Source organism: Dendrobates tinctorius, unplaced genomic scaffold, assembly GCF_039654945.1.
Source record: "Dendrobates tinctorius isolate UK_male_01 unplaced genomic scaffold, ASM3965494v1 ptg000290l, whole genome shotgun sequence".
Taxonomy (NCBI): Eukaryota; Metazoa; Chordata; class Amphibia; order Anura; family Dendrobatidae; genus Dendrobates; species Dendrobates tinctorius.
In genome coordinates, this window is record NW_027361957.1 from 1,994,002 (window position 1) to 2,021,991 (window position 27,990).

Here is a 27,990-nt window from a genome sequence, read left to right on the forward strand (position 1 = left end):
CCAAAGCAGTCAGGGAATCCCACTGTTATATCAACGAAATACTGAATCTAGGCCATCAGAAAGTCACCAACTCCATCACCATCATCAACACTCTCTCAGTCCGCCCTGTCCACCGCTACTTCCACCATATGCAGCTCTCAAGTCCAGCTCACCCTCCCAGAGACTATGAGTAGGTCAAGAAAGTACTCAGTCTCTCATCCACGTACACTGGGTTTGAACGCCCACATTGCCAAACTAATCTCGTTCGAGATGATGCCCTATCGGTTGGTGGAAAGCGCAGCTTTCAGCGAACTCATGGCCTATGCAGTACCACGCTGTGACCTACCCAGTCGCCACTTCTTCTCTCACAAAGCCATCCCAGCCCTCCACCATCATGTGAAAGACCGCATTGTCCATGCACTCAAGCAGTCAGTGAGTGGAAAGGTGCACCTCACAACAGATGCATGGTCCAGTCAGCATGGCCAGGGCCGTTATGTGTCCATCACTGTGCACTGGGTTAATGTGGTGGATGCAGGGTCCACAGGGGACAGCAGTGGTGGGACAGTGCTGCCTAGCCCACGGTATAGGAAACAGTTGGCTGTAGGCGTTCGACCCTCCTCCTCCTCCTCCAGAAGCGAAAGCTCGTCCACAGAGTGCTGTCGTACGAGCACTCCATCTGCAGCTGCCACTGTTGCACACGAGGTGTCCCCCTATCGAGCAGCTAGTGGAAAGCGTCAGCAGGCTGTGTTGCAGATGATGTGTTTGGGCGACAGACACACCGCGGAGGTACTGGCCGAGTACTTTCAGCGACAAACTGAGTCATGGCTGGGCAGTATACATCTTGAGGCAGGCAAGGTAGTTAGCGATAACGGCCCTAATTTTGTGGCAGCCATAGCCCTTTCAAAACTCAGCCACATACCTTGCTTGGCTCACACCTTGAACCTGGTGGTGCAGTGCTTCCTCAAAAATTATCCGGAGTTAACAGCCCTGCTCCAGAAGGTGCGAAGACTGTGCGCGCCCATCCGCCGGTCGCCTGTACACTCCATTCGTATGCAGAAGCTGCAGCGATTGCTCCACCTTCCCAACCACCGCCTCATTATCGACATTGCAACAAGATGGAACTCCACCCTGCACTTGGTTGAGCGGCTGTGCGAACAGAGGCAGGCCATAATCCATTTGTGGGAGGATACACGGCCAGGCACTTTGAGAGCAGACATGGAGTTGACAGGTGTGCAGTGGTCGAAGCTGAAAGACCTCTGTAAAGTCCTTCAGTGTTTTGAGGAATGCACATGGCTGGTAAGCGCAGACGACGCCATCCTAAGAATGAGCATCCCACTTATGCGTCTGCTCATGCAAATTTTGACACACCTTAAGGAGCAGGCGTCTGCAGCCAATGTTGATGAGGAGGAAGAGGAGGAGGGAATCCTTGATGACATTCAGCCATTGTCTGCTCAGGGACCTCTCCTGGACGAGGTGGAGGAAGAAGAGGAGGAGGAGGATGATGATGGGGATGATTACTTAGGGGAGGAGGATGCATCTCGTGGGGCAAGTGAAAATGTTGGCGTGGCAATGTCTGGTACAGGGTTTGTGCGTGACTGGAGGGATGTGGATTTGCCAGAAAGTGCTCCTCCACACAGCACTCGCAGTGCATCATTGACACCTGGAACATTGGCCCACATGTCAGATTATGCCTTGCAGATCCTAAAAAGGGACCCCCGCATTGCCAAAATGATGAACGATGATGACTACTGGTTGGCCAGCATCCTGGATCCACGCTATAAAGGCAAATTACAAAACATCATGCCACAGGAGAACCTTGACCTAATATTGGCTAATAAACAAGCAACTCTGGTAAACCGGTTGGTTGAGGCATTCCCAGCACACAGCAGCGGTGATGGTTCTCACACGAGCCGTACGAGCCGGGAGCAGTTTGGCAGAGGTGCTCGTGGTGCACACAGCAGAAGTGACATTGGAGACAGGGGTTTCATGACAATGTTGTGGACTGATTTTTCAAGTACCGCTCACAGAACTGGTAATACTGCATCGATGGAAAGTGACAGCAGACAGCAGTTGTCAACTATGGTTACAAACTACTTTTCCTCCCATATCGATGTTTTCCCGCGCAGGTCATTCCCCTTTGACTATTGGGCCGCTAAACTGGACACCTGGCCTGAATTGGCACAATATGCCTTACAGGAGCTTGCTTGCCCAGCTGCAAGTGTGCTATCGGAAAGAGTCTTCAGTGCAGCTGGATCAATCCTGACAGAAAAAAGGACCCGTCTGTCAACCTAAAATGTGGATGATCTAACCTTCATTAAAATGAACCATGCATGGGTTTCCAAGGATTTTGTCCCACCTTCCCTTGATGACACATAGGTTGCCAGAAAAATGGCTTGCTTTGATCCTCCTCCTATTCCGTGAACTTGACCTATTTCGCCTTTTGCAGCAACTGAATGTCCCACATCAACATATGCCACTTTGTAAACCACCCTAACTGTGCTGCCCGCCCCCCCCCATGTCCGGGGTCACCACCTAGCGCACGAAACCGTGCGAGTGCCGTTGCCCTGGACAGGTGGGTAGGCCGACTCTTGGGCGCGGGCACTGGCACAGGGTCCCTCATAGTGCAATCAAGTGTCTCTGACGGTGGTGGTGCACACCCACCGTCAGACACACCGCCGTACTATGAGGGGCCCAGTGCCAGTACCGACGCCCACGAGTGTGCCACCCTAGCTTGGGCAGGGCCCCAGCATTTGCAATGTTTACCTCTCCCTGCTCCTCCGCTGTGTAGTCTGGGCTGTCAAATCCTTCACTGCAAGTGCCACTACAAATTGATTGAACTGAAAGATGATGGTTAAGATGTAGCTATGCCCTGTCCTGCTGGCCGGGCTCTAGCTCCAGATGATCAATGGCTTCCTTTTCTTATGGACGTCGACTCACAATGACATGCAGAGGTGGTTTATCATCAGCTTTCACAGTTTTCCTACTCACACACGTGTGACATTCCGGCGCACATTTTAAAATGTGCCCTCTCATGCCAATCAAATAGAATCACCTACGGCCTGTGGCTTCTGTCTTTTGCACTCCAAAGTTACGTGACAGAACATGATAGCCAGTGAGCACCATGTTTACATCGCTCCCTGTGATAAAAGTTTGATTGAGATGAGTAACAGTGATGGAATCAACAGAAGTGCGATACAGCAAGACTTTATTCACAAAAAAATGTTTTCACTGTCTCAACACACAAATTAATTGAGGGTCAGCATCGCCTATGAGAATTGTGACAGAAGTTTTTCCCGTGAATAGTAATTCCTAGATTTCTGCAATCACTAGCCTTTATGTCAGTAATTGTATGCATCTCATTTCCTATTGCGGAGAGGCTGGACTGTATTACTGAGACAGAAATATATATGAAGATTTAAAAATAACACCAAAAGTATATAGTTGTGTACGCCTCAAATGCATTTCCTTTTTTCCACTTTTTAGATTGCTGTGTAATCCATACTGAGAACACGGAGATTTTACATGTTTAAACTATGCTATATATACCTGCTATCCAGTGATAAAGTACCCTTTCTCAACTTTGTACAATCTGGTCAAATCCATACTGGGCCTGAGAACATCTGAGTCTGCCTCCTGATCTATAGACATATATCTTTAATGTGTAAACTAGGCTACATATATACGTGTTATCCGGTTAAACTGTACCCTTTATCAACTTTCTACAATGTTGTTGAATCCATACTGGGCCTGAGAACGGCTGCTGAGCTGTTAAGCAAGCTACAGCACCTGTGGTTTGGACACGTAATTTTTTCAGGAATGACGGTTAGGCCTAACTCTGGAATTGCGGTTGACCTGAACTTACTGGGAAATCATCGTTCGCGGGGAATAATCTGAATCCCAGATCCCCATCACTAACGGAGTTCAGCAGGTTATCTGCACCTGTAAGAGACAAAAGCTGGTCGTTTCAGTGTAGCGTGCATGCAGCCCTGGACATGTACGGGAATGCTAGACCTGTTATTGCTCGATCTCACGTGCCAGAGCCTCGCTTATCCCTCTAGTAAGCTTGACACGTACTGCTGGGGCATGCCGGAGTCTCAGTTGTTAACGGAATAAAGCTGAGAAATCGCTAGCACAACTACAAACACACATACCACACCACTCACAGAATCGACAAAGCTTTCAAAGTGTGCATCTTTTCTTTAGGTGGCATGGTTGTGGTTTCCCAGGTGGAGTCCAATTAAGCCACAGGCTCCATTCCTGGTGGTGCCCTTTTGGACATTCCTTTAAGGTTCAGCTTTGCAATCATACTGCCCCCGGAAACCAAAAACTTTGCCTTCATGGACGCTATTTGGAGGTTCGTGGGAATAACGCCGCCCGATCAGCAGTCGGCATATGGGTCGCCCTCCCAGGGCTGTGGGGTACTCGGTACCGGGCCGGTGTCAGTGGGATGTGTCACAGCGCGGTGACCCGGACGGTGGCCCTGGGCGCCCATGTAAATGGCGTGGTATAATGGTAAAGAGTTTATATAGATAGTTTGATGCCACCTGTGGTGTTCGGCAACATAGATGTTAGGCCGACGCTGCATGCAGATCATCTGGGACTGATGGTGTTGTGCAGCAAAGATGGTGAAGCTCCCCACAGGTGAAGCTGGAGTCCCAGGGAAGTGTAGATGTAGTGATGGGGGAAAGGCACAGGCGGTGTAGGTGCTGGTACCCAGATGTAGCGGTGCTGGAATAACTGTAGGACACCAGAGCATGCAGTTCCAAAGCTTTACTCACAGTCTGCAGGTTACACAAATGCCTGCCTCCGTGCTGTGTCCTCCGGGTCAGGACCTCAGCCAACCTCCGGGACCAAAATGGAAAGCTCCCTTCCAACACTCCGCCAACATGTACCTTCCTGAACGTCTCCTTTTCTAGCGCTTGTGGGGGAAGCACTCACAGGACCGTGGTTCACTGAAGCGCCTCCTGTCTAACAGATGTTCCTCAGACTTTACTTGTATGGCAGACAGCTGTAGCCTTTTTCTTCTGGCTCCCATACGTCGATGCTGGGGCCTCCGAGCCTTAGTTGGGTACAGAGCATTTATAGCTGCTACTTCCCCCCAGTTTCTGCTGCAGGAACGTCAGTGTCCCTACAAACTCGGAGACCGGAATCGGGACCATGCGCTCCAGCTAGGAGTGAGCCTTAACTCTGCTCATCCTCCAGCTCCCCTTCTCACGTCCACACACTTCCCCTTCCCTGTACAGAGTGCCCTAACTTACCTCCTCCCGACCACAGAGAGCAGCTCCTCAGCAGTCTGGTTCAGAGGTCTCCCTGCTAGCCTGGAGTGGGAAATGTGTTGTGTGTTGGTTTCACTGCTAGAGAGATCATTCGTTGCTCCCAAGCTTGACAACACACTCTCTAGGAGGAAGGTAATGCCACAGTGGCGACCGTACTCTTGGGGACGCCACAAGTGCACTGAGGCCCAGCCACTGCTGGATGATGCTGCTGGTACATTGACCCAAACCACTACATTCCCCTCGCACTCTACACTGCCAGAATCTGACCCAGAGGAAAATCAGGTTCCCCTTCCCACATACTATACCACCTTACACGGTGACAAAGAGGAAGGTGCAGATGAAAGTGCAGGTTCCTTGAGCAGATGGGGGGGCATACTCATGGGCGATGGCACTGGCACAGGGCACCGCATAGTACGCAAAAGTGTCTCTGCCGGTGGGAGGGCCTAAATAGCCAAGTGCAGTGAGATGGAAGATGGGGACAACAAGGAGTTCAGAGCAGTGCTGGGATTCCCTAGCAAGGAGACTTATGTAATTGTTTTCAATGTTGGGACAGCAATTTTTGGGGAGCACTATACTCTGTTGAATGATATATGGGGCCCACCTTACACTGGAGCATTCCGAAGGTGGACATCAGACACTGGAGCAGCATTTATAGGGCCCATTATACACTAGAGCAGTAGAAATGGGGCCCATTATATATGGAGCATTATTTGGGCCCATAAGACAGTGGAGCTTCATCCATTGGGACCAACATATACTATAGCATTATGTGGAGCTCATCATATACGGTTTGAAACATTATATGGGATCAATGATTCCATATGGAGAAATATATTGGCCTCATTACTCTGTATAGCGCACTAAGCGCTGGCCATAATACTGTATGGAGTTATATAATGTCCGTTTTTGGAGGTATTGGAGAATTTAAAATGGATATCAGTCATGAGATGTAAGAAGTGAAGTATTTTTCATTGTACTATACTGCTATTTCTCTGCCGTATCGGAGCATCATGAGTTGTGGTATGTGTTAAAGGGGCGCTCTTTGGCCCTGAGCCCACGAAAACCTGGAGCCAGCCCTCCCCCCCCACAACTGTAGCCAAATAACCCCCATTTTTCAGTGCGTAACTAGTATTATGAAGTAAATTAAGGTTGACAAGCTTAAGTAATAAGAATTGATGCTTTTGGCATTCAAATGGGCACTGTAGGTGTGTTTCCTGTCCTCCTCTCACTGCCGACTTTAATTCCCCACTGACTTACATTGGGTTTCGTGTTTCGGTCGAAACCCTGACTTTTCCCTATAGTCGGCCGATTTTGCTCGACCCGACTTTTGGAAAAGTCGGGCTTCATGAAACGAAACTCGACCCTAAAAAAACAAAAGTCGCTCAACTCTACTGGATACACCTGGTATGTGCTGATACAGTACCTTTGTTCAAAATTTTGTATTACGGTATCATCCATTGTGAGTGAGCGTGTGTGGTTTACGCCTTCTATATATACGGTGAATCGGAGATACCAAGTTTTACCCTATACTGGATACAGCTTGTACCTTTGTTCGAAATTTAGTATTACGGTCAAATCCATACTGAGTAAGCATCTGAAACTGACTACGGGACTATGTATACAGAGATTTCAATTGTACCATATAATTTATATACGAGGGGCGCCTGAAATCTTCGAGGCCCACACATGAAATCTTTTTTGCATGGTCTTGTTTTGCAATGCAATATGTTATTTAGTTAGTTGAATGGTCTCATGAGCAATCTGAATTTATTTTGTTTTATTTTGAACTTTGCTAACTTCTCCATTTCCATATTTCAGTCTTGCAACCCAACTTTAAAATGCTGTAACAGAAACAAAAAAAATCAAAATAAAGCCAGATTGCTCATGAGACCATTCAACTAACTAAATAACATATTGCATTGCAAAACAAGACCATGCAAAAAAGATTTCATTGGTCGGCCTCGAAGTTTTCAGGTGTCCCTCGTACTTGCTATATTGCTATCCAGTACCTTTTTTACAACATTTTTTATTATGGTCAAACCCAGACTGAGTGAGCGTCTGAGGGTGACTCCGGAAATATATACCGAGATTTCAAATTTTAGCCAACACTGTATACAGCTGTACGCTTGTGTTACATTACCCATTTACAGCTTTTCATATTCTTGTGTAATCCATACTGGGCCTGAGAGCGTTTGTGTCTGCCTCCTGAAATGTATATGGAGATTCAGAATGTTTACACTATACTATATATACCTTCTCTCCGGTGATACTGTACCCTTTTTCACCTTTTTATTTTATTGGGTAATCCATACTGAGCCTGTGAGCATCTGTGTATGACTTATGAAATATATACGAGATTTACTGTTATCCCTAGACTGTATAGAGCTGTACGTGTCTGATACAGTACCATATATCTGCTGGTATTTTGGGTCAATTTTCTAAAATATAAGGAAGTATGGTGGAAGAGGACATGGACATGGGGGTGGGAGGCCACCTGGTACTGATGGTGGTGGTGGCGCATCTGCTGGTAGTGCCAAAAACACAATAGCAGCTAAGGCAGAAGGTGTTGAGCCTGCGTCATGGTGTAGCTCTGGAAGGCCTGAAAGGCTCCGTTTTCTGGGAGTAGGTAGACTGCTTTTAAAGTTGGAGCATCAGGAACTGTTTTTGGCTTACATTGCTGAAACAGCCTCCGGCTCTATCACCTCCTCTTCTGAAGTTTTAAAAAATGCAAGCACTGAGTCATAAGTGCAGGCTTCTGGTCAGGAGCAACCACTTCACTTGTGTCTATCACCCACACCAAAAGTGAAGGATGCGGCAGCACACACTTCAGATTACTCCATGGAGCTCTTTTCACATACCATGCCAGGGTTAATTAAAAATGGGGCCCATCATATACTGGAGCATTAAAAATGGGGGACATCCTACACAGGAGCATCATCCATGAGGCCCATCATATACTGGAGCATTCTAAATGGGGCAGATCAGACACTGGAGCAGTATCTATGGGGCACATGATACACTGGAGCATTAGAAATGGGGCCCATTATATATGGAGCATTATTAGGGCCCGTAAGACACTGATGCATCATTCATGAGCCCCATCATACACTGGAGCATCATCCATGAGGCCCATCATATACTGGAGCATTCCAGATGGGGGACATCAGACACTGGAGCAGCATTTACGGGGCCCATTATACACTGGAGCATTAGAAATGGAGCCCATTATATGTAGAGCATTATTTTGGCCCATAACACACTGGAGCATCGTCCTTGGGGACCATCATATACTGTAGCATTATGTGGAGCTAATCATATACTATATGGAGCATTATATGTGGCCAATTATTCTGTATGGAGAAATATATGGGGCTCATTATTCTGTATGGCGCACAATGTGGTGGCCATAATACTGTATGGAGTAATATGCTGTCCTTTTTTTGAGCTATTGTACAATTTAAAATAGATCAGTCATGTCATGTAAGCAGTGAAGTATTTGTCATTGTACTATATCTGTATTTCTGTGCCGTATCGGAGCATCATGAGTTGTGGTATGTGTTAAAGGGGCGCACTGACACTCTTTGGTCCAGGGCACACGAAAACCTGGAGCCAGCCCTACCCCCCACAACTTTAGCCAAATAACCCCCTCTTTTCAATGCGTAACTATTATTATGAAGTAAATTAAGGTTGACAAACTTCAGTAATAAGAATTGATGTTTTTGGCATTGAAATGGGCACTGTAGGTGTGTTTACTGTCCTCCACTCCCTGCCGACTTTGCTTCCCCATTGACTTGCATTGAGTTTCGTGTTTCAGTTGGCCTCCGACTTTTCCCTATAGTCGGCCGATTTCGTTCGACTTTTGCGAAAGTCGGGTTTCATTAAACCCGACTCGACCCTAAAAAAGGCAAAGTCGCTCATCTCTAGTAAGGAGCAAAGAAACTCACCTCCATCAAGCTCTTCAGTGAGAGCAGAAATGAGCTAGACTCATTACTTCGCACTTTCCTGCTAACTAAAATCACCTGTGCCAAATGGGAGGAGTGTAAATCAAAAGAAAAAAAGGACAGAACATGCAATATGCTGAATTTCTGTTAGCAACTATGCACAGAGCATTCTCATTGCCTTACACTCAGCAAAATAACTCCCATTCCATGCATTGCTCACATCCTGAAATTAATAGGGTGAGATTTATTTCACAAATATGCACGCAACAAGTGGTACCCAATCAGGATGGTCCTAACACTTGTAGTTCACTGGCAGGTCCCTAACGCTTGTAGCTTTCCAAAGGCAGGTATTGAAACAGAGATACAAGAGTTAGGCACCATCCTGATTTCAGTATATCTTGTCACTCTTTTGATCAAAATAGTGTCAACTAAGTACCCCAAGTTATATGCATTTACATCTTATTTATTTCCTACAGGGTATTTGCTTATTATATTTTTGTCCTAGGTGCTGTTAAATGGGTAGAGTGTGAATGTGCTCCTACACATTGCAGTTATACCACCATGTACTCTGGTTTATTTATTTGATTTTGTTTTAGTTTTTCGTATTTTGTACAAACAGGGATTTTGCACCTATTTTTGGGCTGGGCATTTTTGTTTTTATTGCTTTACACAGGCAGGTGTCCGAACAGTCAGGTTTGGGTCCTGCTCTGCCCCCGACTACAGGGCCGCCATCAGGGCATTACTGCCATTACTGCTGTATGGGGCCCAGTGAACCGCAGTACAGAAGGGGGCCCGCAGGTCAGGGGAAGATGCAGCTGCTGTGTGAGATAAAGGATCTGTGGTGACATCATTGTCATGTGATCAGGGGGCAGAGCTGATCAATGGTGAAGGCCTTGCAGCTGCATCTTTGCTGCAGGAGCACGGCCAGGTAAGAAGAAAGTTTTTTTTTAATTTAATTATTGAAAGCAGCCAATATGTTTCCCGGCAGGATGTTATTCAATAGTACAAAATTTATTAGAAAAATACTTACAGTATATTTAATAATTGATCATTACAATAATTGTGAGGGCTGATACATAATATGAGACAACATAACAGAAACAACTGGGACTACAAAATAGGAGCATGAACCTACTGGGGTTCAATAGAAAGACAGTGCAATATGACTAGTTTGCTAATACACAATTCCATATAATAAAACAACCAGATCAATTCCCCCAGACACCAATGCTATCCCCCAAAAAATTTTTTGATGCCAGAAAAATACAGCATGTCAGATGGATAGTCAGGTTAAATGGTAATATGGTTACCACAAAAATTTTATGTGAAACAATTAGCCTACTCTCATTTAATAAGTGGTAACCTATGCTATAATGCAAGAAAACCCTTTTAGAAAAGGGGAAAAGGTATACCTGAAATCATGGTGTTAGCAGGTGAAGGTAGGTGCCCCTATTAGAGTCCCACTCAGCAGCCTCGACGTACGTTCCACCAAAAGCAGCTTCTTCAGGAGGCTAATTGTTTCACATAAAATTTTTGGTGCATTATGTTTCCCGGCAGGATGGAGACACATGGACCATGTGTCTCCATTCTGCGAGGGCAGTTTGGTGACATGGGGGACAGGATGGAGACGGGCAGGATTGGAGACACTGGGGGCATGATTGGAGACAGAGGGGGCAGAATGGAGATACGGGGCATGATTGGAGACACTGGGGGCATGATTGGAGACAAGGGGCGTGATTGGAGACACGGGGGCAGAATGGAGATACGGGGCATGATTGGAGACACTGGGCAGTATGGAGATAAAAGGCATGATTGGAGACTCAGAGGGCAGGAAGAAAGACATGGGGGCATGATTGGAGACACAGGGGGCAGGATGAAAGACATGGGGGCAGGATTGGAGACACTGGGGGCAGAGTTGGACACAGATGGGGCAGGGTTGAAGACTGATGGGGCAGGGTTGGAGACAGATGAGGAAGGGTTGAAGACAGATCATGCAGGATCATGGGGCAGGTTGGATACATTGGAGAAAGATGGGACAGGATGGGGAGATCATATGGGGCAGAATGGATACTCATGAGGGCAGGATGAGAAAACATATGGCTGAAGCAAAGAATGAGAAACACGGGGGCCAGGATGGGGGATATTATTACCATAGGGGCTAATTAAGGGATATTATTACTGCAGTGATGTATTTATTTTTTTAGTATACTGTTTTAAATGGGGGCGGTCCTGTTACTGTGTAGATTGATACTACATTGCCTTTTTTTCTTCAAGTGGTGTCATGTAAATGTTGGGGAAAAATAAGTAATGTGTTCTGTAAGTGGAGCTCTAGATAACTGTGTTATTTCCTGCAGAGACAAGTCCTGGCTGGAAGACGTGACCGTGAAGGCAGTCTGTGCTGGATGAAAGATGAAAAGCAAAGATGAAGGACTTCACCTAGAGACGTCACTGGTGAGTCAGTGTGTTACCTGTACACTGACACTATACACTGTATACTATATACAGAGGTCCTGTGTATAATGTCACCAGTGATCACTGTATTACTTATACATTATATACAGAGCTCCTATGTGTCATTGATCACTGTATTACTTGTACACATACACTGCACACTAATTACAGATCTCCTGTGTATAATGGTACTTATGGTGATAGTATTATATTTTTTTATTACTGATCAGTATTGTAGTAATAATTCACTATGTGGTGGTAATATGTGGTCTGGACATGGTGTTGCGGTATTGTGGAGTTTTTCCAAAAGAGAGCGGTGGGGCTGTGGACAGTTCAAGGGGTGAAGGCGGGGCTGGGGTGGAGCCTGGGCGGAGTCTCAAGAGGGCCCTGAAAATTTTGCCAGTATGGGCCCTGAAATTCCTAGTGGCAGCCCTGCCTGACTATTTTGAGGACTGCTGACACGTACAGTGTCTTGCAAAAGTATTCAATCCATTGTCTTTTTATCTATTTTGTTACATTACAACCTGTGTTTACATATTTTTGTAATCCGATTTGTGTGTGCTGCATCAGCACTCAATAGTGTAAGTTGGGGAAGTGAAGTGAGGAATTTCCCACACAGCAATGGCATAAAGTGAGACTAGGGACTTTTTTTTTTTTTAAGTGGCGGAGGAATACAGTGCGGAAGGATACCTACCTTCCGTCATTGGATTCCTGCAGCCCGTAGAGAACGGCAGCAACAGCTGATGCTGCAGTTCTCTACCCAAGATCGTCGTGGGACACACTCGTGGACTGCTTCGGATCGTGGGTGAGTATTTTTGTGGTTTGTTATGTTAATATTTATTCCGTAAAAGACAATGGCTTCGGGGAACAATGTGACAAGTATTGGTAAGTATGTTACTCTATGTTATATGTACTGTATGTCTATGTATGTATTGTATGAATGTATTGTATGTAGTATGTATGTAGTATATATGTGGTATGTATGTAGCATGTAGTATGTATGTAGTATGTATGTAGCATGCATGTAGCATGCAGTATGTATGTAGCATGCATGTAGTATATATGTAGTATGTATGTAGCATGTAGTATGTATGTAGCATGCATGTAGTATATATGTAGTATGTATGTAGCATGTAGTATGTATGTAGTATGTATGTAGTATATATGTGGTATGTATGTAGCATGTAGTATGTATGTAGCATGTATGTAGTATATATGTAGTATGTATGTAGCATGTAGTATGTATGTAGTATGTATGTAGTATATATGTGGTATGTATGTAGCATGTAGTATGTATGTAGCATGCAGTATGTATGTAGCATGCATGTAGTATACAGTGGGGAAAAAAAGTATTTAGTCAGTCAGCAATAGTGCAAGTTCCACCACTTAAAAAGATGAGAGGCGTCTGTAATTTACATCATAGGTAGACCTCAACTATGGGAGACAAACTGAGAAAAAAAAATCCAGAAAATCACATTGTCTGTTTTTTTTTTCATTTTATTTGCATATTATGGTGGAAAATAAGTATTTGGTCAGAAACAAGCAATCAAGATTTCTGGCTCTCACAGACCTGTAACTTCTTCTTTAAGAGTGTCCTCTTTCCTCCACTCATTACCTGTAGTAATGGCACCTGTTTAAACTTGTTATCAGTATAAAAAGACACCTGTGCACACCCTCAAACAGTCTGACTCCAAACTCCACTATGGTGAAGACCAAAGAGCTGTCAAAGGACACCAGAAACAAAATTGTAGCCCTGCACCAGGCTGGGAAGACTGAATCTGCAATAGCCAACCAGCTTGGAGTGAAGAAATCAACTGTGGGAGCAATAATTAGAAAATGGAAGACATACAAGACCACTGATAATCTCCTTCGATCTGGTGCTCCACGCAAAATCCCACCCCGTGGGGTCAGAATGATCACAAGAACGGTGAGCAAAAATCCCAGAACCACGCGGGGGGACCTAGTGAATGAACTGCAGAGAGCTGGGACCAATGTAACAAGGCCTACCATAAGTAACACACTACGCCACCATGGACTCAGATCCTGCAGTGCCAGACGTGTCCCACTGCTTAAGCCTGTACATGTCCGGGCCCGTCTGAAGTTTGCTAGAGAGCATTTGGATGATCCAGAGGAGTTTTGGGAGAATGTTCTATGGTCTGATGAAACCAAACTGGAACTGTTTGGTAGAAACACAACTTGTCGTGTTTGGAGGAAAAAGAATACTGAGTTGCATCCATCAAACACCATACCTACTGTAAAGCATGGTGGTGGAAATATCATGCTTTGGGGCTGTTTCTCTGCAAAGGGGCCAGGACGACTGATCTGGGTACATGAAAGAATGAATGGGGCCATGTATCGTGAGATTTTGAGTGCAAACCTCCTTCCATCAGCAAGGGCATTGAAGATGAAACGTGGCTGGGTCTTTCAACATGACAATGATGCAAAGCACACCGCCAGGGCAACGAAGGAGTGGCTTCGTAAGAAGCCTTTCAAGGTCCTGGAGTGGCCTAGCCAGTCTCCAGCTCTCAACCCTATAGAAAACCTTTGGAGGGAGTTGAAAGTCCGTGTTGCCAAGCGAAAAGCCAAAAACATCACTGCTCTAGAGGAGATCTGCAAGGAGGAATGGGCCAACATACCAACAACAGTGTGTGGCAACCTTGTGAAGACTTACAGAAAACGTTTGACCTCTGTCATTGCCAACAAAGGATATATCACAAAGTATTGAGATGAAATTTTGTTTCTGACCAAATACTTATTTTCCACCATAATATGCAAATAAAATGAAAAAAAAACAGACAATGTGATTTTCTGGATTTTTTTTTCTCAGTTTGTCTCCCATAGTTGAGGTCTACCTATGATGTAAATTACAGACGCCTCTCATCTTTTTAAGTGGTGGAACTTGCACTATTGCTGACTGACTAAATACTTTTTTTCCCCACTGTATATGTAGTATGTATGTAGCATATATGTAGTATATATGTAGCATGTAGTATATATGTAGTATGCATGTTTCATGCATGTAGTATATATGTAGTATGCATGTTGCATGCATGTAGTATATATGTAGTATGCATGTTGCATGTAGTATATATGTAGTATGTATGTTGCATGTAGTATATATGTAGTATGCATGTTGCATGCATGTAGTATATATGTAGTATGTATGTAGCATATATGTAGTATGTATGTAGCATGTAGTATGTATGTAGCATGCAGTATGTATGTAGCATGCATGTAGTATATATGTAGTATGTATGTAGCATATATGTAGTATGTATGTAGTATGTATGTAGCATGCATGTAGTATATATGTAGTATGTATGTAGCATATATGTAGTATGTATGTAGCATGTAGTATATATGTAGTATGCATGTTGCATGCATGTAGTATATATGTAGTATGTATGTTGCATGTAGTATATATGTAGTATGTATGTTGCATGTAGTATATATGTAGTATGAATGTAGCATGTATGTAGTATGTAGTATGAATGTAGCATGTATGTAGTATGCATGTTGTATGTATGTAGCATGTATTTTTTTTTTTTTTTTTACATTCAACACATTAGCCGGATGATGGGACTACTACTGTCCCATCATTGGCTAATGTGTCAATCACTGTCATGGTAGCAGGCATCGCCCGATGGGACTTGTAGTCCCATCGGACGATGCCTGCACAGACCCCCGAAGCCTGCACAGCCCCCCGGCAGGCCGGCACAGCCCCCCGGAGCCTGCACAGCCCCCCGGCAGGCCGACACAGCCCACCGGAGCCTGCACAGCCCCCCTGGCAGGCCGGCACAGCCCCCCGGCAGGCCGGCACAGACCACCGGAGCCTGCACAGACCCCCTGGCAGGCCGGCACAGCCCCCCGAAAGGCCCGTACAGACCCCAGAGAGGCTGTACAAGGGAAAAACAGGATTTTTCTTATTCCGATACCGGAAGTCCCATAGACTTGAATGGGACTTCCGGTATCGGAATCGGCGATACCGATACTTTTTTTTAAGATCGGCCGATCCATTCTGATCCGATACTTTGAAGTATCGGACGGTATCGCTCAACTCTAGTCGTCAGTCTTCGCCCAACGGCACGCTATACCCCTGGTTATGATGTCTACACCAGTCACCGTCAGAGTGGTGAACGGCGCCACTCTACCCTCACAGATAACTCACCAGACCGTCCCCTTGGTACTCTCAGTGGCTCCGTCTCATCAGGAGATGATATCCCTCCTCGTCATGCCCGAGGGTATTGACCAGGTACTTCTAGGGGTTCCCTGGCTGCGGTATCACTCCCCCCATATAGAGTGGTCCTCAGGGAGGATTATTGGGTGGAGTAAATCATGTGAGGGTAGATGTCTGAGGGAGTGCGTTCAGGTTGCCTCCACCGAGGTTCCCGCTGATCTCTCCTCGCTCCCCAAACACTATCGACAGTATGCAGACGTGTTCTCCAAAAAGGCGGCGGAAACCCTTCCACCGCATCGCCCCTATGACTGTCCTATTGACCTCTTGCCTGGTGCTGAGCCCCCCCGGGGTCGAGTCTATCCCCTATCTCTCCCGGAGACTGAGGCCATGTCTCAATACATCAGGTACAGTGGGGCAAAAAAGTATTTAGTCAGTCAGCAATAGTGCAAGTTCCACCACTTAAAAAGATGAGAGGCGTCTGTAATTTACATCATAGGTAGACCTCAACTATGGGAGACAAACTGAGAAAAAAAAATTCAGAAAATCACATTGTCTGTTTTTTTTTCATTTTATTTGCATATTATGGTGGAAAATAAGTATTTGGTCAGAAACAAGCAATCAAGATTTCTGGCTCTCACAGACCTGTAACTTCTTCTTTAAGAGTCTCCTCTTTCCTCCACTCATTACCTGTAGTAATGGCACCTGTTTAAACTTGTTATCAGTATAAAAAGACACCTGTGCACACCCTCAAACAGTCTGACTCCAAACTCCACTATGGTGAAGACCAAAGAGCTGTCAAAGGACACCAGAAACAAAATTGTAGCCCTGCACCAGGCTGGGAAGACTGAATCTGCAATAGCCAACCAGCTTGGAGTGAAGAAATCAACTGTGGGAGCAATAATTAGAAAATGGAAGACATACAAGACCACTGATATTCTCCCTCAATCTGGTGCTCCACGCAAAATCCCACCCCGTGGGGTCAGATTGATCACAAGAACGGTGAGCAAAAATCCCAGAACCACGCGGGGGGACCTAGTGAATGAACTGCAGAGAGCTGGGACCAATGTAACAAGGCCTACCATAAGTAACACACTACGCCACCATGGACTCAGATCCTGCAGTGCCCGACGTGTCCCACTGCTTAAGCCTGTACATGTCCGGGCCCGTCTGAAGTTTGCTAGAGAGCATTTGGATGATCCAGAGGAGTTTTGGGAGAATGTCCTATGGTCTGATGAAACCAAGCTGGAACTGTTTGGTAGAAACACAACTTGTCGTGTTTGGAGGAAAAAGAATACGGAGTTGCATCCATCAAACACCATACCTACTGTAAAGCATGGTGGTGGAAACATCATGCTTTGGGGCTGTTTCTCTGCAAAGGGGCCAGGACGACTGATCCGGGTACATGAAAGAATGAATGGGGCCATGTATCGTGAGATTTTGAGTGCAAACCTCCTTCCATCAGCAAGGGCATTGAAGATGAAACGTGGCTGGGTCTTTCAACATGACAATGATCCAAAGCACACCACCAGGGCAACGAAGGAGTGGCTTCGTAAGAAGCATTTCAAGGTCCTGGAGTGGCCTAGCCAGTCTCCAGATCTCAACCCAATAGAAAACCTTTGGAGGGAGTTGAAAGTCCGTGTTGCCAAGCGAAAAGCCAAAAACATCACTGCTCTAGAGGAGATCTGCATGGAGGAATGGGCCAACATACCAACAACAGTGTGTGGCAACCTTGTGAAGACTTACAGAAAACGTTTGACCTCTGTCATTGCCAACAAAGGATATATCACAAAGTATTGAGATGAAATTTTGTTTCTGACCAAATACTTACTTTCCACCATAATATGCAAATAAAATGAAAAAAAAACAGACAATGTGATTTTCTGGATTTTTTTTTCTCAGTTTGTCTCCCATAGTTGAGGTCTACCTATGATGTAAATTACAGACGCCACTCATCTTTTTAAGTGGTGGAACTTGCACTATTGCTGACTGACTAAATACTTTTTTGCCCCACTGTAGAATCTGGCAAGAGGATTCATTAGGAAGTCAGTGTCACCAGTGGGGGAGGGATTCTTCTTCGTCCAGAAGAAGAGTGGGGAACTACGTCCTTGCATTGATTACAGGGGTCTTAACGCCATCACCGTTAAGAATAAGTATCCTCTGCCCCTGATATCAGAACTGTTTGATAGGCTACGAGGAGCGAGGGTATTTTCCAAACTTGATCTGCGGGTGGCTTACAACCTGATTCGCATCCGTGATGGGGATGAATGGAAGACGGCTTTTAACACCAGAGACGGGCACTATGAATACCTGGTGATGCCCTTCGGCCTCTGTAATGCCCCGGCCGTCTTCCAAGACTTTGTGAACGATATCTTCCGGGATATGCTTACCACCTCGGTTGTAGTCTATCTGGATGATATTCTCATCTACTCTCCAGATATTGACTCCCACCGGAGAGAGGTTTGCAAAGTTTTCGATTGCCTGCGGGCGAACTCCCTCTATGCCAAGTTGGAGAAGTGTGTGTTTGAGCAGGAGTCCTTGCCTTTCCTGGGCTATATCATCTCCGCCCAGGGATTGGTCATGGATCCTGCCAAGCTACAGGCAGTGATGGATTGTCAGGAACCTCATTCTCTCAAAGTGGTGCAGCGCTTTATGGGGTTCATAAATTATCGCCAATTCATTCCCCACTTCTTGACTTTGGTAGCACCCTTGGTAGCCCTCACCAAGAAGGGTGCAAATCCCAAGTTGTGGTCGGAACCGGTTTCCAAGGCCTTCTCCACCATTAAGTCCCATTTCGCTAGCGCTCCCATTCTACATCGCCCCGATGTAGACAAGCCCTTCATTCTGGAAGTGGATGCCTCTTCCGTCGGTGCTGGAGCGGTCCTGTTCCAGAAGGACACGCAAGGTCGGAAGCATCCATGCTTCTTTTTCTCCAAGACCTTCACACCGGCGGAGAGGAATTATGCCATCGGGGACAGGGAGTTGCTAGCGATGAAGTTGGCCTTCTCGGAGTGGAGACACCTCCTGGAGGGGGCTCGCCACCCTTTCTAGGTGTTCACCGACCACAAAAACTTGGTGTATTTACAAACAGCCCAGCGGCTAAACTCTCTCCAGGCCAGATGGTCTTTGTTCTTTTCCCGGTTCCATTTCAAACTCCACTTTCTCTCCGGGGAGAAGAACGTCCGGGCCAATGCTCTCTCCCGCTCCGTGGTGTCATCGGAGGAAGAGGAGGAGGAGCCTCGGCTGATCGTCTCATCCGAGAGCCTGAGGACTGTGGCTCCGGTTGCCCTCGAGTCAGTACCGCCGGGCAAGACATTTGTCCCTGCCCGTCTGCGACCGGAGGTCCTCTCTTGGGCTCACTCGTCCAGAGTGGGTGGACATTTTTGGGACTAAACGGACCTCTGAGCTTTTGGCGAGGACGTACTGGTGGCCACATATGGCCGGTGACGTCAAGGACTATATTGAGGCGTGCCTCTCTTGCGCCCGGAATAGGTCCTCTCGGCAGCGGCCCGCTGGGCTTCTTTTTCCTCTGCCGATAGCAGACAGGCCCTGGGAGATGGTCGGTATGGACTTTGTGGTGGGGCTACCCAAGTCCAGCGGCAGCACGGTCATTTGGGTTGTCACCGACCATTTCTCTAAGATGGTGCACTTGGTACCTCTTTCCCGGTTACCTTCAGCGCGGGGCCTGGCAGTTTTGTTCATCAAGCATGTTTTCCACCTGCACGGCATGCCAGACAAGATTGTCAGTGACCGAGGCCCTCAGTTTGCGTCCCAGTTTTGGAGAGAGCTCTGTTCTCTACTCAGCATTGAGCTGAATCTCTCCTCGGCCTATCATCCCGAGACGAATGGGTTGGTAGAGAGAGCCAACCAGACCTTGATAACATATCTTCGACATTTTGTCTCGGCCAGGCAGGACGACTGGGCATACTTGCTGCCGTGGGCAGAGTTCGCTTTGAACAATGCTGTGGCCGACTCCACCGGTCAAACCCCATTCCTCCTAAATTACGGCCAGCATCCGCGCGTCCCTGTGCCCATGCCCGTGTCTTCCACCGACTCCAGGGTGGCAGTCTGGGCGGTGGAGGCACGTGACATTTGGGATCGCACCCAGGATGCTATCCGAGCTTCCAAGGAGAGAATGAGGATCTCCGCTGATGCACACCGGCGTCCTGCTCCTAGCTTCTCCCCTGGCGACATGGTATGGCTCTCCACCCGAAACATTAAACTGCGGGTCGAGTCTCCCAAGCTCGCGCCGCGATACATTGGACCATTCAAGGTCCTTGAGCGACTTAGCTCGGTGGTCTACCGCCTGGCTCTTCCTCCACATTTGGCCATCTCGGACGTGTTCCATGTGTCCCTCCTCAAACCAGTTCACATGGCCCGGTTTTCCGAGCCATCTGCCAGGTCATCAGACTTATCCTCTGACGAGTTTGAGGTTAACGCCATCGTGGGGCGCAGGTTTGTCCGTGGCAAAAAATTTTATTTGGTGGACTGGAAGGGTCATGGTCCCGAGGCTCGGACCTGGGAGCCGGTGGAAAACATTCACGCACCACTCCTGATCGCGGCTTTTGAGCGCAGTAGGGAGGGGGGGTAATGTTAGGCGTCGGGTTCTTGACTCTGCACAACAGGAATCCAGAGGCAGAGATCCGGCGGTCTCCCATTTTCCTCCGACCGCTCCGGGTGTTGCTCAGCAATCACGGCGAGCCAGGTCTGCTGCTCACTCTCGTTCTGACAGCCTGGATGTTGCTGCCACCTCTGGTGCAGCAATGGTGGTGCAACCTGCTTTGCAGGGAACCACTCTAGAGGCTAAGTCCTCATGCCGTGCTACTGGGCATGCCCGCAAGGTGACCTCTCACTGGAGAGCAGGGGTCACATGTTCAGGTCCTGTGTCGGATCTGATTGGTTCTTTCCAGGGCACTGGAAGGTCCCGGAAGCGCATGGCTATAAAAAGCCCGCATGGCGGCTCGGCCATGCGCTAGTGTAGCATATTATGCTGTGTGTGTATGGTGATGGATGCATGGACTGGTGACTGACTCATTTGAAACCCCTTCCCTCGGTTAATACGAATGGTGACAGATTGTTGGGTAGTCAGCTCCAGCTTGTGGCAAGCTACACGCCACTGTGCCTCCTGCACTGCACACTAGTGTCCGACGGTGCTCGGTCATTCCGGCGCCGTCGTTCAGCGGCCATAGTTATTGCCGCGCTGCGGTAGCAGCCTCCTTGGCGTCTGCGGTTGCAACGCCACTCGCTGGGTATCCTGTGAAGTGAACAGGGCCAGCGTCCTCATACATCTCTGTTGTTTAAGCAACTCTGTGTGGGAACAGAGCCGCTCTTAGCGCTCGGGTGACTTTAACCCGAGCGCAGTACTTCACCTTTTGGTGCATCCGCCATTACTCAGCAGCGGTCTTGTCACCTACCGCACGGTGGAACCCGGGCGGCGAACGCACCTCCTATTATTTATATCTGGTGCGTTCCGTCGATCCTAACACATCCTTCCTATCCGTTCCTATCTAGGTAGTTTTTGGGCCCCGTCTTTGCTCAGCCTGTCTTTCTGTCTGTGTAAGTGTTTTCATCTTGCTTCACCGTCATTATATGTGGGGGGCTGCCTATTGCTTTGGGGTCTGCTCTGGGGCAGTTAGATTTCCCCTTTCCTTCTTTAGGCCTATGTATCTCTCTGGCTGTGATCGAGGGGTCTAGGTCATCGTAGGAACCCCTCACGGCTACTGCTAGTTGTGTTGATAGGTTCAGGGGTCTGCAATCTGATAGTTGCCAACTTCTCTGGTTTTCAGGACTTAGCTAGCATTTCTGTTTTTGCCTCCTACGGTGACTCAATCATAACAGGTATGGCTCTCCATTTTTGGTCTGAGCATTTTTTTAGTCTTTGAAAGAAAGTTCACATTTTAACTTTGAATACCTGTTTAACTGTCCAATTTAGTAACCATTCAGCCCACAACCGTACTGTATTCTGTTGCCAGTTATTTGTTTCCAAGCAAAAGTGTATTTACTACATGAATTTGTGAACCTATGTGTATTTGCTAGCAGTATAGCAATTAGTGTTCCTTAAATTATGCTGCCTTTTGGTTGATAAAGGAATAATTAATATTTAAAAACAAAATCCAAAAAAGTAAAGATTACTTTCCATGTGTGTACCTATGTAGCGGAATCTATTATTTTAGGGTTAAGGTTTAAGTCAAAACTTCTAACCCCTTAAAAAAAAAGAAAAAAAAAAAAAATATATATATATATATATATATATATATATATATATTCACTGCGTGCACAATTATTAGGCAGGTTGTATTTGAGAGGATTCTTTTTATTATTGAACAACAACTATGTTCTCAATCAACCCAAAAGACTCATAAATATTAAAGCTTAATATTAAAGTGGGTTTTTTTTTAGGTTTGGCTATCTTAGGAGGATATCTGTTTTTTCAGGTAACTATTACAGTGCAGAATTATTAGGCAACTTAATAAAAACCAAATATATACCCATCTCACTTGTTTATTTTCACTAGGTAAACCAATAAAACAACATAAAATTTCAAAATAAACATTTCTGACATTCAAAAACAAAAAAAAAAATCAGTGACCAAAATAGCCACCTTTCTTTACGATGACACTCAAAAGCCTTCCATCCAGAGATTCTGTCAGTTGCTTGATCTGTTTACAATTAACATTGGGTGCAGCAGCCACCACAGCCTACCAGACACTGTTCCGAGAGGTGTACTGTTTTCCCTCCCTGTAGATTTTATGAGGAAACACAGGTTCTCTATGGGGTTCAGATCAGGTGAACAAGGGGGCCATGTCATTATTTTTTCTTCTTTTAGACCTTTACTGGCCAGCCACGCTGTGGAGTATTTGGATGCATGTGATGAAGCATTGTCCTGCATGAAAATCATGTTTTTATTGAACGATACTGACTTCTTCCTGTACCACTGCTTGAAGAAGGTGTCTTCCAGAAACTGGCAGTAGGTCTGGGAGTTGAGCTTCACTCTATCCTCAACCCAAAAAGGTCCCACAAGTTCATCTTTGATTATACCAGCCCATAAAAGTACCCCACCTCCACCTTGCTGGCGTCTGAGTCAGAGTGGAGCTCTCTGGCCTTTACTGATCCAGCCTCGGGCCCATCCATCTGGCCCATCAAGAGTCACTCTCATTTCATCAGTCTATAAAACCTTAGAAAAATCAGTCTTAAGATATTTCTTGGCCCAGTCTTGACGTTTTATCTTATGTTTCTTGTTCAAAGGTGTTCATTTTTCAGCCTTCCTTACCTTTGCTATGTCCCTGAGTATGGCACACCTTGTGCTTTTGATACTCCAATGTTGCAGCTCTGAAATATGGCAAAACTGGTGGCAAATGGCATCTTGGCAGCTTGACGCTTGATTTTCCTCAATTCATGGGCTGTTTTTTTGAGCCTTTTTTATCAGCACGCTTCTTGCGACCCTGTTGAATATTTGCCATGAAACGCTTGATTGTTCAGTGATCACGCTTCAAAAGTTTGGCAAGTTCAAGACTGCTGCATCCCTCTACAAGACATCTCACAATTTTTTACTTTTCAGAATCTGTCAAATCTTTCTTCTGACTAGTGTTGAGCATTCCGATACCGCAAGTATCGGGTATCGGCCGATATTAGCGGTATCGGAATTCCGATACTTAGTTCCGATACTTTTGTCATATCGGATTCCGGAATCGGAATCGGAATCGGAAGTTCCCATCATGCTATGAGCCTGCTTGCTTTGATTAAGCCAATGGGAATCCTCCGAAGTGTGGGCACATCCTGTTAGGCATGTAGGCATGTTAACTATTGGCATGGCTGTGATTGGCTGCCGAAATGATGTCATGATGCACTATAAAAGCCACCACAGCCGCCATTTCTGGTCACTCTGCTGTGAATTCAGTTAGGGACAGGCTGCTGTAGAAGACTGTGAGGGACAGTTAGAAATAGCGAATCCACCAAACATCTAGTGCTTTACCCAGGCTACATAAACCACCACTGTAGCCTTCTTTGCCCTAGCAGCAGTGTTCACAGCTGTCTGCAAGGGCTGTGTGAGTGCAGCTCACGCTGTGGAGTGGGTCCTGCAGCCACGTCAGGCTGTAGGCCACCCAGTGTGATCACTGCTGCCTCATACATCTTTTATTTTTTGAGCTGCATTTTTTACATAATTTCAATCTAGTGTGCTTCCATCCGTATCCATATACGTTGGTTGCAAACACTAGTAGTAGACAGCGGAGCCTTTCTGCAGCCTTTCAGTGCTAGTGTCCACTTTGCTGCACTGTTCACGGCTGTCTGAGAGGTCTCTGACTGTGTGTGAGTGCAGCTCACGCTGAGTAGTGTGTCCTGCAGCTACGTCTGGCTGGAGGACGCTCAGTGTGCGTCAGTGCCTCACACATATTTTTATTTGAGTGCAGCTCATTTTTTCTTCTATTAGTGTGCATCCATCCGTCTCCATCTACGGTGGTTGCAAACACTATATAGGAGTACACAGCGGAGCCTTTCTGCAGCCTGTCAGTGCCAGTGCCCACTTAGCTGCACTGTTGACGGCTGTCTGAGAGGCCTCTGACAGTGTGTGAGTGCAGCTCACGCTGAGTAGAGTGTCCTGCAGCTACGTCTGGTTGTAGGACGCTCAACGTGCGTCACTGCCTCACACATATTTGTCTTTGAGTGCAGCTCATTTTTTCTTCTCCTATTAGTGTGCATCCATCCGTATCCATCAACATTGGTTGGTTGCAAACACTATATAGGAGTAGATAGAGGAGCCTTTTTTTCTGGCTTGTGCCCTGCCGGCGCAGCCAGATTAGTATTACCCAATTTTTTTGGAGCCTCATCTTTTGCATTGCAGGTTACCTGCCTGCATTGTAATAGCTCCAAAAAGTTGGTGATACTATCAGTTTCAATTCTTTGTTCACATACTTTGAGTTTGTTTCCAACAAAGAAACCACAAAAAAAGTTCACCAAACACTACATTTGGAACTTGTGTAGGCCACATCAGCTCCTATTAAAGTCTAGTCCACACACACACACTTCATAAAATTAGTGTTTCTTGTACCTGTAACCAGCTGTTCAGGAATAAGCACACTAAGGCCCCCCTTTGTACTTTTTTGCCTATCTTAAGCAGTCTTGCAAGATGAAGAAGGCAGGGAGTAAGGCGCGTGGGCGTGGGCGTGGAGTTTCAGCAGGGAGAGGACGTGGGGATTCTGCAGGGAGAGGACGTGGGGATTCTACAGGTAGAGGACGTGGGGATTCTGGGCCTGCTGCGGGCACCAGTGGATCAGCATCCCCCAGTTTTAGCAGGCAACAGTCCTTTATGCGCAGCTTTGTAGGACCTCAACGTACCCCACTGCTGCGGGAGGAACAAATTGAAGCCGTTGTCGGATGGATGGCAGCTAACGCATTGACTTCAATTACTTCCGCATCCTCTCAGGGTCAGAGCACCGAAGAGCAACCATCTGTCTCTTCACCACCTGCCAAAGTGCCCAGGCAGTCAGAGAGACATGGACAGGAGCCATCACAGTCTCTACTTCTGTTCTCGGAATCTGTTGGCTTGGAAAGAGGGGGCCAGCCAAGCAGCATTCCTGAATGTGAAGAAGAGGGAGTATGCAGTGATGCGCAACTTCTTTGTCCCTCTGAATCTGAAGAGGCGAGTGGGCCAGTGCCTATGGTCAGCACACCTCAGTACGCATCAGATGATGACGAGACTCAGTTGCCACTTTCTGGTGCATACGGTGCTGGCGAGACAACCCCGGAGAAGCAGCTGTTTGAAGAGGGGAGGGAAGATGATGAGGTCCTTGACCCATCATGGCGTGAGCAACAGGAAGGTGGTGGGAGCAGCTCGGAGGAAGAGATTCCCCTACCGGCCAAAACAGGAGGCAGAGGGAGGGGGAAGACTTGGTTGCCTGTACCCTCCACTTCGGCACCCGTTAGGAGCATTCCTCCTTCCAAAGGCAAACCGGGCGCTCACAAGAGTTGCAGTGCGTGGTCCTTTTTTGACACAGTTGCAGATGACATTTGCTTTGTCAAATGCAAGCTGTGTCATCAGAGAGTCAAAAGAGGGAGAAATGTCAGCAACCTCAATACCACAAATATGTGGAAACATGTGCGCACCAAGCACGAGTTGGAGTTGCAGAGACACCCTGAAGACGTAGGCCAACGTACAGCACCACCTACCACCTCTTCAGTTCGTGTTGGGCCCTCTTCCTCCAGCTTACACACTGCTGGTTCGGCTTCCTCACAGGATCGCCAAGGAAGAACCTCTGCCACTGTTGTCCGGAGACCCTGTCAGATTACACCCATAGCAGCACGTTCCCATCCATCACAGCCATCGGTAGCACAGGCATGGGATAAAAGGCGCCCTTACTCGGCAAACCATCCCCGAGCACAGTCTCTGAATGCTGGCATTGCCAAACTTCTGGCAGTTGAAATGCTGTCATTCAGGCTGGTAGACACTGACACCTTCCGGGACTTAATGGCATTGGCAGTCCCCCAATACAACGTGCCCAGCTGCTTTTATTTCAGCAGGCGAGCCATCCCTGCCCTGCAGAAACATGTTGAGGGCAAAATAAAACATGCGCTACTAAACGCCGTTAGTAGCAAGGTCCACCTGACCACCGATGCGTGGACCAGTAACCATGGACAGGGACGATACCTTTCCCTCACTGCCCGCTGGGTCAATGTTGTGGAGCCGGGTACGGATCTGGAGAGTGGCGCTGTACGTGTTCTTCCAACGCCACGGATTGCAGGACTCCAGTCTGTACACATAGACTCCTCCTCCTACTCAAGTTCCTCAGAAACAGCAGAGCAGGAGCCTGTTACGACCGATATGAGCACAGCCGTGGCCAAACGTCAACAGGCTGTACTCAAATTAATTTCTTTGGGGAATCGAAGCCACACAGCGCAGGAGCTCTGGAATGCTATCAAGCTGGAGAGCGATGTGTGGTTTGGGCCAGCGAATCTCCAGCCGGGCTTGATAGTGTGTGACAATGGCCGAAATCTGGTGGCAGCTCTTGGCCTAGGCAACCTCACACACATCCCATGTCTGGCACATGTTCTTAACTTGGTCGTGCAGAGCTTTCTGAGGGACTATCCGGATCTTGCTGCACTGTTGCACAAGGTCCGCATAGAGTGCGCTCACTTGCGACGTTCCAGCACGGCAAGATCGCGCCTCGCTGCTCTGCAGCGACGATTTGGCCTTCCGGAACATCGCATCATATGTGACCTACCCACCCGGTGGAATTCAACGTTACATATGTTGGAGCGGTTGTGTGAGCAGCAGGCAGCAGTCATGGAGTACCAGCTGCATCAGGCGCAAACAAGTCGCACTGTGCGCCGTTCACACTTCAGCACCATTGAGTGGGCCTCTATGAAGGACATCTGCCTCGTTTTGCGTGCCTTCGATGAATCCACGCGGATGGCGAGTGCAGATGATGCACTAGTCAGCATGACTGTCCCCCTTATCTGCCTGCTTCAACAAACACTGCAAGCACTAAGGGATGAGGTTTCAGAAGAGGTGGAGGATGAGGAGTCCCAAATGCCATCTGCTTCTGGACAGTCTGCGCTACGTGTTTCCTCACAAAGGCCTAGGCAGGGGACACTTTGTGAGGAGGATGAGGAGGAGTCGATGGAGGAGGAAGACATCTCTCCAGAGGAGGGAGGTACACAAACCTCTACTCAGTATGTACAGCGAGGGTGGGGTGATGCAGAGCAGGCCGAGGTCACGCCTCAAACAGGGGACAGCGGTTCTTTGGCAGTTGGGAGTCTGCAGCACATGGTTGATTTCATGCTGCAGTGCCTGAGAAACGACCGCCGCATCGCCCACATTCTCGTCTCGGCTGATTATTGGGTGTACACCCTCCTAGATCCTCGCTACCGGGACAGCGTACAAAGGCTCATACCAACGTTGAACCGGGAGCGTAAAATGCGGGAGTACGAAGAGTCACTGGTGCAGTCCATAATGTTTTCCATTCCACCCGACAGCATTGTTGCTAGTGCTTTACAAAGCAGCTCTGTGAGTCGAGGCAGTGGAGGAAACTCTGCACAAAGAGGGAGCAGAGGCAGCGCCGCAGCACAAGGCAAGACCACTATGGCCCAAATGTGGCAAAGTTTTGTGTGTCCACCACAATTGTCCACACCATCAGCGACGCCTCGAGTCAGCAGGAGGCAACGCTTCCGTCAG